Source organism: Panthera pardus, unplaced genomic scaffold, assembly GCF_024362965.1.
Source record: "Panthera pardus isolate Hobbes unplaced genomic scaffold, ASM2436296v1 HiC_scaffold_11, whole genome shotgun sequence".
NCBI lineage: Eukaryota > Metazoa > Chordata > Mammalia > Carnivora > Felidae > Panthera > Panthera pardus.
In genome coordinates, this window is record NW_026526666.1 from 31,088,767 (window position 1) to 31,104,548 (window position 15,782).

The following is a 15,782-nucleotide window of genomic DNA, read 5'->3' on the forward strand; positions in this document are numbered from 1 at the left end:
TCTTGGTTTTAAATGGAAGCTTCTTCAAGTTGCTTTCTCTACCTGTGAACCCTCCAGACCCAGGTCAGGTGCTCCACCTCTGTGCCCCTAGGACCCTGTACTCATAGGTAATGTGCATCCATGTACCTTTTTGTATTCCTCATTAGATAGTGAGCCTAACATGAAAGCCAGAAGGGATGTGTATAGTACAAGGTCTAGCACATTGTGTCATCCAAATAGTTGCTGAGTTTGGTTATGGAGAAGCAGCCAGGTTGGTACATCTTGTGTCTAGAGGGCAGGGAAGGGCCCTTCATAAGTCAGGTACCAGTCACTAAGAATATTTCCCATGCTGGGCACAAATATTTCCCATACTGGTCCCTTAAAAGACCAGAGTGTGGTTGGAAATTGATGGTAGGGGGTGCTCAAGAAGCAAGAGAGTGATCAGTCAGTTATTGGGAGGATCTGTCTTCAGAGTTTAGTGGCCTAGCCACCAGGCTGGGGTCTAGGGTCAGGGCGCTTCTCAAGGAGAGGACTAACAAGGGCATGAGGGAATAGCAGGCCCCCGGCCTAGACCTGGTCCTGAGAATAGGCACCAGAGGAACACCAGGCAGCACGAGAGCCCTCTGGCTACCAATGGGGGCATTGGATCCTGGCTGAGCTTAGCAGCAGAAGTGGATCCATCAGTTTTCAGATGTGCTAAGGCCCTGGGGCCAGGGAGGGGACTAAACTACACAAAGTCAGTTAAGTCCTTCCTACTTCTCATTCCAGAATTGTCTATAAGGCTTAATAAAAATCAGATTCCTATGCTTCACCTTACAGTTACTGAAATGAAAATATCTGGAGGTTAGGTCTCAAGTCTGAGAATCTTGAGTGGAATAACAATGGGCTCTGATGGAGTGAACTAGAGCAGGCAGAACCAAGGGAAACAAGGCAGCATTCACATTAGAATCAGTGGGCAAACTCTCACATTTTTGTACTAATTCTGACTGTATTAGTTTGCTAGGACAGCTGTAACAAAGTATCACAAAATTGGGTGACTTACACAGCAGAGTTCCAGAGTCTAGAGGTCCAAGGTCAAGATGTCAGCAGGATAGGTTCCCTCTGAAGTCTGGGAGGAAGAATTTGTTCCATGCCTCTCTCTTAGCTTCTGGGAGTTTGCTCCCAATCTTTGGTGTTCATTGGTTTGCAGATGCATCACCCCATCTCTGCTTTCATGTTCATATGGCATTATTCCCATGGGGTGTCTATTTCTGTGTCTAAATTTCTCCTCTTTATTGGAGCTGAAGATATCATTATTATTGGATTATGATCTCCTTTTAACTTGATTACCTCTATAAACACCCTATTTCCAAAAAAGGTTACATCCTGAGGTACTGGGGATTAGGGCTTCAACATATCTTTTTTGGGGGGACATAATTCAACACATAACACTAAGTGGGAGAATTCATTGAGGAATAGTAGAAAGGGAGTAGATTCTCATCAGAGAGTCCAAAATTTTTGACGAAGGACCTCTTGGTTGCTTCTGATATGGTCTCAAAACTCTTAAGATACCATTCAGAAAGTTTCTGTAAAAGAAAAAGAAAAACTCACAGGTATAATCAAAAGATCCAACCATGAGAGATAAATAATTCTCAAAAGTAAAATTCTGATGACATAAGTGAAAGTGATCCTGAAGGAATTATTTTGCCTGCAAAGAGAGCTTTTTGATGAGTTTTCGTCATAAATGGTCACTGGTGGTTAAAGAAGTGTTGGTGGAAGGAGTACAGTCAACAAAGAATATAACCTGTAAAAGGAAGCTAAGAATGAAACACATCTAATAAAAATGCTAAGCGACGGGCGCTTGCATGGCTCAGTCATTTAAGTGTCAGACTCTTGATTTTGGCTCAGGTCATGATCTCACGATTGAGACTGAGCCCCACATCGGGTTCCACACTAAACATGAAGCCTGCTTAAGACTCTCTCTCCCTCCCCTTTCCGCCTGCCCCTCTCTCTTCTGCCATGTTACATTGGAATGGTTGTCATGAGGGGAAGGAATTAGATTTGCTCTGTATGTCATTGAAGAACAGACTTACGGCCAGAGGGAAAAGGATACAGAGAATATTCTTTGTTGTTGTTTTTTTTTTAATGTTTATTGACTTATTTTTGAGAGAGAGATAGAGCATGAGCAGGGGAGGGGCAGAGAGAGACGTACACAAAATCCCAAGCAGACTTCTGGCTGTTAGCGCAGAGCCCTATGTGGTGCTCAAACTCACGAACCATGATATCATGACCTGAGCTGAAACCAAGAATCAGATGCTCAACAGACTGAGCCACCCAGTGCCTCAATACAGAGAATATTCTGGTCACTGATATTTCCTAATGATGCAATGGGCTTCCATGTGAGGCAGTGACCATTTAGGGGAAGACGGATATAAGTTGTCTTCTAGCTCCTGCCAGAGTACTTGGCACAATCATACAAATTTGTGTGAGAATTATGTTAACAATTCCATCATGAAAACTTGTACACACCCATAGGACTTTCTCCAGAGTTACCTCTAATCCACCTGCTCCACATTTCTCATTCATCAGCATCCTGGGTATCTTCTTGTTTGGTTCCATATTCTTTATTCTCCCTCTTGCACTTGAGACTGGAAAACTTATTTGGTCCTCTTTTTCCAGGTCTTAACCTTAACTTCTCATTCAGATGTGACTTTCTTTATCTGTCCTTTGACCCTTCAGACCACAACTTTTGGCAAAAGGTACCACAGTTAATGATCTTTCCTCACCAACAAAACAACACGCAATTAAATTGCTATTCATCTGACCCCATCTGATATAGGAAGGGTATAGAACACTGGAAGACTCCTTGTCAGGTCTGCATAGAAGAATCTTACATTAGGGGAGAGAGGTTGGACTTCGTGACCACTAATGTCCCCTTTTATTTTCAGATGTTATGATTTTCTTATTTATATTTGTCACTGCTCACAGGATGGGCAATAAATAGAAAGTTTTCAGTGGTTCTTTGTCAGTGGTAATGCTCTTTCCAAGAACACCACCATTCAATAGGTCACATATATGTAGAGATGCTTCCGCTCTTTGATATTGCCACCGAACTACCTTCAGCAGGTCATAGGCAGCTCTTGGAGCAGTGGAGATGAACTAATTCTTCCTCATTTACCTTCTTGTCTGGTGTCCTATGAGACCAAAGGGAGCCTATGAAGTACAGCCAGCTACAGAGGAAGAAGGGGTACGGTTTGTCATGGAGCAGTGCCATGCTGATGGCCGTATGGCCAAACCATGGCTTTGGCCTCCTTGGCGCTCTGAGCTAACCAAGATTCAATGCTGTTTGAAGGCTTGTGGGGAGGAAATTACAGCCACAGTTGTGTTGATCCTGAAATGATTCAATTCCGTGGAAAGTAGCAGAAGGCTAGGACCCTGGCCCATAGATATCCATGAAGGGATGGTCTTATTAAAAAGACCTCAAATCTGATCAATCATATCGCTCCACCAATACTCTCCAGCTGCGCCTACAATAATATCCAAACTCCATATCAGTACTTAAATGGTCTGATTTCTGGCCCTGTCTCCAAACTCATCAACTTATTCTAATTGCTACCTCTTGAAAGCAGAAACTACTTCTGTGTCCTGCTCCATCTGCAGTGTTGAGAACAGTACTTGGCATATACTTTAATAACTATTTGTTTCACAAATGGATCTAGACTCTACTTCCAAAGAACTTTACTAAGTTTATATAATGGAGTCTCTCATTACTAAATTCTTAAGAATAATCCCTTTTTAAAAATTCTATCCTCATATCCCCATCATGCTTTGGGGATGAAAAACATTCTTTTGATTAATAATAGGAGAGTTGAAGAAGTGAAGAATAATGTCCTCTCTCGTTCAAACTCCTTGGGGGAATTTGGTTGGGAGAATGGAATTACCCAAGTTGGACTCTGCCCAGCACACCAGGCTTAAGTTATTGGGTAAGAGTACATTAGATAAATGAATTTTGGCAGCTGACAAAATATTCTCTTTATGTGGAAGTGAGTGACCTTGGATTTAGTTTCTTTTAAAGGCTGGCTTTCTCTGGCAGGGGCAAGAGATGATACTTTGAAGGAGCCATCATTTTGCAGTAACAGCAGCAGTACCAGGAAATTTGTGGGTGATTGTAGAGCATCCATTATCTCAGCATCCATTAGGGTAGGAATGCAGTGGACAAATCTGCTTTTCGTTTGCCAGTGTTTAGCCCCTTCGCTTGGAGAATCACCCATGATTATAGCTGAATGTAGTCCAAGATTCATGAGTGCTCTGAATCAGATACCTATGGGCAGAAAGGAAACCATTTATTCATTCCTTTCTTTTTTCTCTGTTTTTCTTCCCCCATTTAATTGTCCCACATTGTCAGTGAATGAGTCAAATGTTCAATATTTTTTTCCCCAGAGACTGCCTTTGGCAAAGCAATGCAGTGTATCATACTGTTTCTAAACTAGTTCATCATGACATTCTGGGATTTCGATAGGACATCTTTTCTGTGTCAAGCTGTCCTAGGATAGCTCATACCCCTTTGCTCACTTTTGACAAGATACGTGGAAGCCAGGGTTATAACATGGCAGGATGAAAGGGAGAAAGTGGGCAGATGAAGGGTGTATGCATTGGGAGGGGAGGGTGCAGACAGCTGAAGGAGTGGTAAAAGTCGTCTTTGTCTGAATAGTCCATATTCCAGCAAGCCCCCAAAGCTGGAAAAGAATTTAAACACTGGAGGGCTTGAGGTAGTTATATTCTCTGCTAGTAAGGTCATAAGTAATCACCTTTATTGTGAATCCAAATAGAGTATATGGTGCCAGTCACTGTGTGATTTGGAGGAAACCACCCCAAAATACCTCCTCCACCAGCTGGTTGAGTGTTTATAAGCTCCACTCACATCCTTTCTTTGTGTGAAAGTCCTATCTCTCAAAGTCCTTGAGAAAATGCTATCTCACCTGCAAGGGGCAGGTCAGTTAACAGGATCAGGGATGGTTTATTTAGTCAGAGACAAATGCAATGTAGGAAGTTTGGAAAGGGGTGGGAGAGGTAGGTCAGCACCAGCAACTGCTCTCACAGTGGAGAGCTCTGGGAAGGCAAGACCAGCAATAAAAGACACTGGTTTGGGGGAACAAGTGAGGTGAGCCACAGAATAGTGGCAACATGTGCGAACTATGAAATATTGCTCACTGCTTCCCTTCAAATCTCACACAAGATCATCTCTTGTGTGCAGTCTAATGGGAACCATGCAGGGAAGGGAATTCTGGGAAATGTAGTTCGGCTTCTCCAAGTTGACACCTATCAAGCCACCATTCCAGGTCAGCTGATTCCATATCCTGTGGCCTTTCCATAACACCATGTTGTCCCTTTCCAAATGGACTTTTAAGTTACTTGTTCAACCTTTAAACCCATGAAAGACATTTTTCCTAGTTCCACCTAGTCTGAGTATTGATACCACAGGCCTAGAGGAGGGCTAGCTAGTGGTTAGGGGGCAACATGCATGAGAAAGACTAGGAGGTTAGCATCTCCTAGAACAGATCCAACAATAGACTAAACTCCAGCTGCAAAGGAAAAGGGTCTCATCTGTGGGGGCGTACGCAGTAGGAGTCAGGCATTTTGCTCTTCATGTACCTCTAGCCCTGCAATACCCCCTCTCACACAGCCACCCCCCCAGGGTCAGTTAGGCAGTTTCTGTCCTGCACAGAGAGGTCCAAACAAGGAGAGGGGAAGGAAATGGCTGAAATAAGCCCTGCTTCTCTCACCAGGCTCAGAGACGCTTCAGCCTTGAGGAATGAAAAGTTTTCCAATGCATGGGCCTGGAGGAGGCAACTTTTATGGTTTGCACAAAGGCACTGGACGTATAGTTGTGCCCCTTGAATCAGTTGCCTGCAGATCACAAGACTTTTCTTTTTTACCTTTGGGAGAGCCAAGCCAGGACAGTCTCCTGGACTTCGCAGACTTCCCACAACTAGTTCAGCTCCTGTCCTCCCTTTCTGGAGCTTGGGTGGATCTCCATTTGAGGGAAGGAGCTGAGATGAAGAAACCAAACAAATACTTGCACACTGGTCATTTCAAGGCATCAAGACAACGGGACCTTCATCATGACTTTGAAGAATTTCTGCTTTCCCTTTTGAGGGTCAGCAGAGCATTTCAATAAGAAAACTGAGCTTGAGGGACGCCTGGGTGGCTCTGTCAGTTAAGCGTCCGACTTTGGCTCAGGTCATGATCTCATGTTTCCTGAGTTCGAGCCCTGCATCAGGTTCTGTGCTGACAGCTAGGAGCCTGGAGCCTGCTTCGGATTCTGTGTCTCCCTCTCTCTCTACCCCTCGCCTGCTCACACTCTGTCTCTCTCTCTCTCAAAAAGAAATAAACATTAAAAAAGAAAAAGAAAAAAAAAACTGAGCTTGCTATAGAAGGATTTGGTGTGTGTGTGTGTGTGTGTGTGTGTGTGTGTGTGTTATAGGAACTGAGGCAATGCAAGTGCATTTTGTTTTGTTTAATTTTTTTAATGTTTATTTATTTTTGAAAGAGAGAGAGTCAGTTGCCCCAATGCAAGTGTATTTTGAAAGAACCAACTTCCCATCAAGATGGAAGGCAGATTGTTGATTGATTTTGGCTTTACATACTCCATGAGCTTGTATAAGGGGAACATGCCTTATCAGGATGCCCTGATATCTACTTAATATCTACTTAAGATGATTCTTTCCTGCTGCCTGTTGCAGCTCAGTTCTGCCTGCTTTAGTACTTCCAAACTTTTGCTCTGATGCCCCTCTGAGCTTCTGCTTTGATCCTCATAGCCTGGTACCCTCCTGGTAATGGTGTTGTGGGGTGGCTAACTGGAGTTGGTTTTTGGACAATTCTTCATGTTTTCTTTTTTAAAACGTTATTGATTTTGAGAGAGAGAGAGAGAGACAGAGACATAGAGCATGAGCAGAGGAGGGACAGAGAGGAAGACACAGAATCCGAAGCAGGCTCCAGGCTCCAAGCTGTCAGTGCAGAACCAACAAGGAGTTAAATAAATCGAAGGGCCACTGTATAAGGATGGTTCATTGTGTCTACACCAGAGAGTCTTTAAAATAATGTACATGTGCACGTTAGCCGGCTGGTGCACCTCTTCTTGACTCTTAGAGCAGAATCTGGTGTGGGCCAACTATACTTCTATAGGCATTATCTGTATAGTTATACAGGCATTAAAAACTTCCAGTATTTCACTTGATGCTTAAAAGGAAATATGAAGGGGTGCCTGGGTGGCTCAGTTGGTTAAGCGTCCTACTTCGGCTCATGGCATAAAAAGATAACGAGAAATTTAAAGGTAAAATGTATGATATGGAGAAGATGGTAAATGCTTTGTAGAAAAGTAAAATGAGGAAGGGTTTTAGGTTGTACTGGTGAGGGTCCAGGAAGGGAGGGTGTGACTCTTCTAGATGAAGATTTCCTGAAGACTGATCCATATGACATCTCTTGGGTCACGTAATATTGTTATCTTCATTTTACAGGTGAAGAAACTGAGGCTTAGGATATAAAAACTATCTTGCAAAAGTTGATCTATTAGCTATTCATATGGTGGAGTCTGTCTCTCCCAGAAGTATTTGCTATGGACTTCTTCCTAGCTGTAGAATGCAAAGCAGTTGTACACAGTTAAGAAATTGTAACATGAGGGATCAGCCAAAGGCATGAAATAGAGAAAAAGTTACATTTCCTATGGCTCCTCTCATCACAATGGCTTAGCCGACCTGCTTACCCACTCTTCCTCTTTTTTTTTTTTTTAATTTTATTTTTTAAAATTTACATCCAAATTAGTTAGCATTTAGTGCAACAATGATTTCAGGAGTAGATTCCTTAATTCCCCTTACCCATTTACCCTATCCCTGCTCCCATAGCCCCTCCAGCAACCTTCTGTTCTCCATATTTAAGAGTCTCTTATGGTTTGTCCCTTCCCTGTTTTTATATTATTTTTGTTTCCCTTCCCTTATGTTCATCTGTTTTGTCTCTCAAAGTCCTCATAGGAGTGAAGTCATATGATATTTGTCTTTCTCTGCCCAGTCTTCTTCTTGAGCTAGGATCAACCTCTGCATGATGCTAGGCAGGGTTCTGTGGCCATAGAATAGGTTTTAAAAAGAAATTTCAGCCAATTAAAAAATTTGTTTTAACATTTATTCATTTTTGAGAGACAGAGAGAGACAGAATGTGAGCAAGGGAGGGGCAGAGAGAGAGGGAGACACAGAAGCTGAAGCAGGCTCCAGGCTCTGTGCTGACAGCTCAGAGCCTGATGCAGGGCTTGAACCCACGAACCGTGAGATCACGACTTGAGCCGAACTCAGACGTTTAACTGAAGAATCCACCCAGGTGCCCTTGGCCAATTTTTAAAAGTTATTGGATTGTTTAGAGCAGTTTTAGGTTCACAGCTAAACTGAGCAGAAAGTACAGAGAGTTCCCATATACCCCCTGCCCCCACACATGTACAGCCTCCCTGACTGTCCACATCCCACCAGACTTTTTATTTACAAGGTTAACTCCTTCCATGTCTTGCTTCTTTCTTGTGAATTAAATCTGGGCTGCAGATTCAAATCATATCACTCCCCAGATGCTGAGTCCCCCATGCATACCTGGACGGCCATATCTGTTGGGGGCTTGCCGCTGTCCCTCATAGATGGACGTACCAGAGCCTGTAGAGGAGGTCAGAAGGCACACAGGGGACACAGACAGGTGGTCGGGTTCCTGTGTGTTTGCAGGCCCATGAGCCGCTGCAGGTCTGAGGTCATGCCTGCTTAGTAGCTCAAGTCACCTTCTCCTCCTGTCCAAGGTTATGATTTCGTTTCTAGGAATTTCTCAGCCCTGGATTTCCCCTTTTGCTTTTTAGTTTCTCATCCTAAGTTGGCTCAGCTTGTCCTCCAGACTTGCCTGAAAACTCCTTATTTAATGTTGAGCCTTGAATAAATTCTCATCTGCCACAGAGTGCTGAGTCACAGTGATGTCACAGACTTCCAGCCTGGTGGGCTTGCCCCGTGGCTGGCAGGAAGCAGCGGCCAGCCAGACACCCACACCTTCGGGCAGAGCCACTTCTGAGAAGCAGTCGGGGTGGAAATGTGTCATCCGCCAGGCGGGTGGGAGAGAGGCATGAGGGTGGGAGTGACATCATGCCTGCTCCTGCTGGATTTGAGGGGAGGTCATGCTTGAGCTTGACTTTTGAGGGAAAAGGAGTTGAAGTCATTGACCAGCTTTCTTTACTTGAGAGTCCGGGGAGGAGGTCACACTGGGGTTTACCTTACTTGAGAGAAGAAACAATGGGATCGTGCTGCGTGTCCCTTACTTGGGGTCCAGGAGTGAGGGGAGAGGGTACAGCTAATTAGAGGCTGGGGAAGTTACAGAGCGTCCTAGCCTCCATGTGGCAGTTTGCCTTCCTCCTTGAAGAGCTTGCTTATCTCTGGGAAAGAGTCTGAGGGGAGGACACCCTCCTGGGCAGCACAAAGCTTGGCTAATTCTGCTGCTCTGCTCAGGACACCCAGGGCCACGCTAGGACTTTCGAGGGCCCTGTTCCCTTTTTTCCATCATGGGCACTTTCCTTCATTAAAGAAAGAATTAAAAATTATATATATTATATATTATATTATATTATATTATATTATGTTATATATTTTTAAAATATTTATATTGGAGAGAGGGAGAGAGAGAGTGAGCAGGGGAGGGCACAGAGAGAGGGAGACACAGAATCTGAAGCAGGCTCTAGGCTCTGAGCTGTCAGCACAGAGCCCCATGTGGGTCTTGAACCCACAAACTGTGAGATCATGACCTGAGCCAAAGTTGGATGCTTAACCGACTGAACCACCCAGGTGCCCCTAAAAATTATAATTTATAACTGTGTTGGTATAAAGATGAATATAATCCAGGCTAGAACCATTATTATATAAGCATTATGATATTCGTTTTCCTTAGAATTTTAAAAGAAATTAAGATTAAAATATTTTTGTGGGCCTCTATTTAAGTAGATAAATTGGCCCTAGGGTCAGGGCTCTCCTCACCTTCAGAAAGGAATCTGCCCCCCTCCCCCACCAATGCCCTCACTTTGCCGATAGGAGATGACCCAGCGGGGAGTGGACTCACAGAAGCCCACAGAACCGCACCAGCCTCCATGTACAGACAGAAGGCGCAGTGAAGAAGCTGGGTGGTCCATCAGGATGCAGGCTTGCTTAAAAGGACTACTTTCAGGGGCGCCTGGGTGGCTCAGTCGGTTGAGCGTCCGACTTCAGCTCAGGTCATGATCTCACAGCCTGTGAGTTCAAGCCCCGCGTTGGGCTTGGTGCTGACAGCTCGAAGCCTGGAGCCTGCTTTGGATTCTGTGTCTTCCTCTCTCTCTGCCCCTAACCCACTCGGATTCTGTCTCCGTCTCTCTCAAAAATAAACATTAAAAAAAAACAAAACACAAAACTTTCAGGTAGTTGTAAGAGCTGAGTTATTCATCCAAGAGGAGATACTAGTCATTTCCTCAGGCAAAGGCAGAGATCAGAGGCATGATTTGGAAACAATGTCATAGGTGATCAACCAGTGCAGGGGAAACCATTTAAGGTAGGAGTGATCACATAAATTATCCACATTCATTCACTCATCTCATTCAACAAATATTTATTGAACATCATCTATGTGCTAAGCTCTAGGCCTTGGGGATACTGACAAGTTCTGGCTTCCGTGGAGTTTAAATTAATACTATACACCGTACATTTGAATTCTCCAATGTATCTATTTATAACCACAGGAAAACCGGCAGGGGGTACTTATGAGTCCTGCTGCCCCCTGAGGCAGGATTAGATTTACTAAATTGAGTTCTCAAAAATGTGAAATTGCTCATTCATTTTGCACTGCCTCTGTCCTAGCATCTATTAAACGTAGATGTTTAAAATACACTTAAAAATAGTGTAAGTAGATCTGTCCTTGTTTTTCCTTTCATACTGAGACCCAAAAAATCTCCGGTCCCACCCCACACAGGCTGGGTCACATAATAGTAACTCTGTCAGAATAATCTGCTGAGACCCATAGTTGCCATTTCTGTCATTGACTAACCTCTACCTCCACTTCTAGGCCCAAACCCCAATATCCACCCAAGTCACTTTGAAAATAGAAGATGGCTTTTTCTTCTTTTCCCTCTAAGTATCTGCCAGAACCAGAGGAGATGAAGAAGTCATTGCTAATTAATGAAGTTGCCAAATGTCAAAACAGAAATCATTCCTGTCACTAAACACAACTAGAAGTGAAATGTGTGAGCAGAATTGCCTAGACAGTTCATCAGCTAATCCCAGAAGAGCTGGGAGATTCAGGAGCAGAGGAAGGTTCCTGCTGTGACACTAAGGTATGAGAAGTGACTGGCAGCGGGGGAGGAATCGCACAGCCAGGAAATGGCTTTTTTTGGAAGAAAAATTACCTGAATCATTTCAACATTGAAAAAAAATGTAAACAAACCTTGGCATGGGGAAATATTCTAAACAAAAAAAGTCAATACATACACAGACAATAAGGAAAAGTGTGGTACCTATGATACGGCTTAAATACACAAACTGCAAACTCCAATCCCCTTCCCAAGGACGGAACCACCAGGTCACCCTGCCATTTCTGGACCTTCCACCTGTCCTGAGTGATGAAGTTCACCCCTGAACCGTACCGATGGAGGCTGTGCTCTCTATGGGAGAAATCTATGAGCCTCCAAGACTAGCGAGAGGAGAAGGGAGGATGTAAGGGGGCAGGACTCTCACCCCTCCAGGGAATTATCAGGCAGAGTAGGATACTAGACATTTGTCCAGACTACACAGAGATGTACCAAGCCCTTGGAAGCCACATTGCTGATGCCGACATGTGAGGCTTGGATGGAGTCCACTCTTCCTAGTCTGTATATGTAGTCACCCTCCCTCTCTCCCTCTCTCCCTCTCTCCTTCTCTCCTTCCCTCCCTCCCTCACTTCCTTCCCTCCCTCCCTCCCTTCTTTCTCCTTTCCTTCCTCCTTTCCTTCCTTCCTTCCCTTCCTTCTGTGTAGGAAGTCGTATATTCAGAGTATATAGAACATCATTTAATCTGTTTTAGTTGATAATAAAAATCTTTCTGGAATTTCAGATTCACCATTAGGAATTGTTTTCATCGGATATGACAAATATTGACGTAGAAAGTCTGGAGACTAGTCTGAATTGGCAAAGCCTTAAGAAATATCCTGAAAGTTGGTTATGAGAAATTCTCAATTTACAGTCACTTTCTTGAGAGTTTGCATTCTCTCTTAAAAGTCAAAGGCAGAAGAATTTCTGATTAGCTAAAGTTTCTGGTTGTTTAGTCTCTGGTGGAAGCTTTCCTTGCTCTTGTCCTTTCTTCTTTTCTAGATACATAGGGTTAAAATACTAGGAAGAATTAAAGAGGGGAAAATCCCCCTCCTATTTATATAAACCATCCACATATCTGGCTGCAAAATCATCTTCATATACATAATTATCTCTGGTTGAAACATTTTATCTTGATTAATTAAGGCACTTCAGCTGCTCCCAGCAGCAGGAAAGAGTTTCTGGAAAGGACTCCAAAGTCACTTGGCCTTCTTTAACAGCTCTGCTGTCCACAAGTCTAGACTGGCAAATGCTTACCACCGCTTTATAATTTTTTTATCTCATGGAACAGAAGTGTGGCAGTTACATACTTCAAATTACTTCTGTTATAACTGAACACTACCTACATAATTAAGAACCTCAACCTGAAAAAATCCTTTTCTTTTTTAAATGTCACAGATATTCACTGTAGAAAATTATAAAATACAGAGAAACAAAGTAGAGAATAAAGATCACCTATAATCACACTACTAAGTGATCAATTTCATAATATTTTGGTGAACATCCTTCAAGTATTTTTTCAATCCATATGATTTTTTTAATATTCAACTGAAAGCTTACATTCTAATAGGGATGCTTTTTTTTTGGCCACTAAAAATATATCACACACATTTTGCCCATGCAGTTAAGTATTCATATGGAATAGGACATTTAATGTCTATGTGGTTCTCAGTTGTGTAGATGTGTTATAATTTATTTAATAAATCTATTGGGAATTCCAATTAGATTGTTGTCATTTTTTTTTCACTGTTGTATATAACACAGACATGGACAGCCTTGTGCATAAATCTTTTCAAGAATCCCTAATTACTTCTTTATGGCAAATTCCCAGATATGGAATAGCTCACTGACAGGGCTTAAACATTTTCACGTCTTTTACTAAAAGACTGAAAAATGGATGCATACATTTATTCTCTTAAAGACTTTTGAGACTTTTATCTACATCTTCAACAACATACCATCTTCAAAATAAAGCTTTACTAATTTGGTTGTTGAAAATGGGAATCTCATTTTCATTGAAATGTCTTTGAATACCAGTGAGGTTGAGCACTGTTTTATGCATTTAATTGGCCATTTGTTTGTGGGCTCTGGGGAATGGTCCATCATGCCATGTACTCAATTTCCTACTGTGATGGTTATCATTTACTGATTGGTCTGTGGGTAGCTAATTGTTTGTTCTTTTCCACTGTCAGGCCATTTCTAAAGTTGAATTTTATGGCAATGTTTGTTTTACATGCTTCCTTTCTGTCACCTTTTCTACGACGGTCATGGAAAATGAACACATACTAAAAACTGGCCAAATTACTTTGCTTCCAAATTTGCAAGAAATCTTTCTTCTTCTAAGTCTACTCATGTCATTACTCTGTTTTGAAGTTTTGCAGTGGCTCCTTTTCACCTTTAGAATGAAAATGAAACTTACCAGAAAAAAATGACGTAAAAGATCTAGCAGCAGATCTCACCGCTGTTGTGCTGTTCAATACTGTAGCCAGAGTAGATCTTCCGTGAAGTGTTCTTATCACACACATAGAACAATAATAAATAAGATGGCAGGAGCAAACCCTTGGAGGCGATGGAGGTGTTTAGGGCATAGATGGTGGTGATGATTTCACAGGTATATACTTACCTCCAAACTTATCAAGTTGTATTGATTCTGTACAATTTTTTGGTATGTTAATCATGATGTGGAGAACAAAGGCAAAAGGAAATGTAGTAAAATTAAATTTCCTTAAAACTTGCAGCCCATCGACAAATACTTGGGACAGGCAGAGTAGGACATTCCTCCAGGAACTCCCAACTGTCTTAATGCTTTTCTAAAGGCAAAAAGCAAGCTTAGCTTGATGATAGCCAGGTCTCCAGGATCCTGTAAGGCCTCTCTAGCCCATGAAAATCTTTTGGGAACTTATTTGTCTCTACCCCAACAGAAAAATAGCAGCTATTTCTGCCCTTGGTTCCTATTCCTGTGCCTTAATAAAACCACCTTTTTTGTACCGAAAATATCTCAAGAGTTCTTTCTTGACCATTTGCTCCAGGACCCCACATTAAATCACATCGAAGCATGCCTCAATAAAGTCATGTAAAAAATACAGTAGCCACATGCGGCTATTTAAATTTAAATTAAAAAAAAGAAAGAAAATTAAAATTCAGTTCTCTTGTTCAATAGCCACATGTTATCTTGTGGCTCCTGTTTTGGACAGCAGAGGTATGGAACTTTTCCATCTGGATAGCACTGATCAACAGATTTCACTTTTTCCAGTCCCTGGGTGTGCTCCCTTCTACTTCTCTGAGCTGATGCTTAGAAGGCTCTTCTCCTTTTCTTTGGCTAATTTCCACACATCCTTCAACATACAGCTCAGATGTCACCTGCTCTGGGGAAGTGTCTCCTGACCACTCATGTCTAGAGTCTGGATGGCATGCCCTTCTGTGGCCCACAGAACTCCGGCCACAGCATGCCCACTATTATCAGCCATAGACGTCAGTTCATTGGTCCACGTCCCCTACCAACACGTCGAGGGAAGAATACATGTCTTCAGTTCCATATTCCCCAGGACCCAGCATAGTGTCTGGGAAACAGACAAAGCTTAGTGGACCATATGGACTGCCCACCATTTGCCCCAACCTGTGCAAATGCAATGGGTTATTCTTTAAAATTCTCAAGAATTAAAACACACACACAAAAAAGTATTCAAGGAGCAGCCCATGTTTTAAAGAATAGTACAATGATTAACTATAATAATGAAATACATGGGTGTTCTTTATGAGCTGCCTCACAAAAGATAGTTACAATGGCAATATGGATCCTTTCTCTTGTTAGAGCTATAGACATAGGACCTTTATACTTGAACACATGTGTATCATTGGAACAATTTCAAGTCATGTCCTCTTGAGAATTTTCACCCCAAAATAAAATACTATAAAAACTTAACTGTTATTATTAGCCTTCTAGAGTCTCTCTGGAGTCTTCATCTCATTTTCCTTCTAAAGTTACAGCATGTTGCTGGCAGAGTGTGCATTTTTGAACAGCAGGCCCAGGATACATTTTTCCTTTTAACTAAAAAAAAAAAAAACAAACCAAAAACCAAAAACACAATTAATATGTATTTCTTAGAGGAAAAAAATTAAAAATACTGATACATATAAGGACTTAAGGAGAACTCATTCATATCCTACTACCAAATGACATATTCTGTTTGCATTTGGCATGTAACTTCCCCCAATTTTTAAAATCACAGATATATGTATTTTTATTTCTTGCAAAAGTGAGATCATACTGTACTTTGATTTTTTTCGATTAACACATCATGAATGTTAATGTGGCAATAAACATGCCTGTAACATAATTTTTAATGTCTATCTAGTGTTTTATTCTATAAAGGTACCATTTCAAAAAAATCACTCTGTTTTTTGGAAGCTTGGATTATTTCTGTCTCCCCCCAACCCCCCTTGTTAATAGTGC

The 15,782-nt window shown here is 42.2% G+C and overlaps 1 long non-coding RNA gene across 2 annotated transcripts; it reads right to left on the reverse strand.

Annotated features, from left to right (window-relative positions):
- Positions 1–953: 953 nt before the first annotated feature.
- On the reverse strand, positions 954–14,118 carry LOC109246249 (uncharacterized). 2 transcript variants are annotated; one of them, XR_008418714.1, is made up of 3 exons: positions 13,749–14,118; positions 2,512–4,279; positions 954–1,544 (listed from the first exon to the last, which is right to left on the reverse strand). It is a non-coding gene; the product is annotated as an uncharacterized LOC109246249 (long non-coding RNA). The 2 variants fall into 2 exon arrangements; XR_002071280.2 differs by lacking the exon at positions 13,749–14,118 and adding an exon at positions 8,586–8,905.
- Between the last annotated feature and the right edge of the window lie 1,664 nt (positions 14,119–15,782).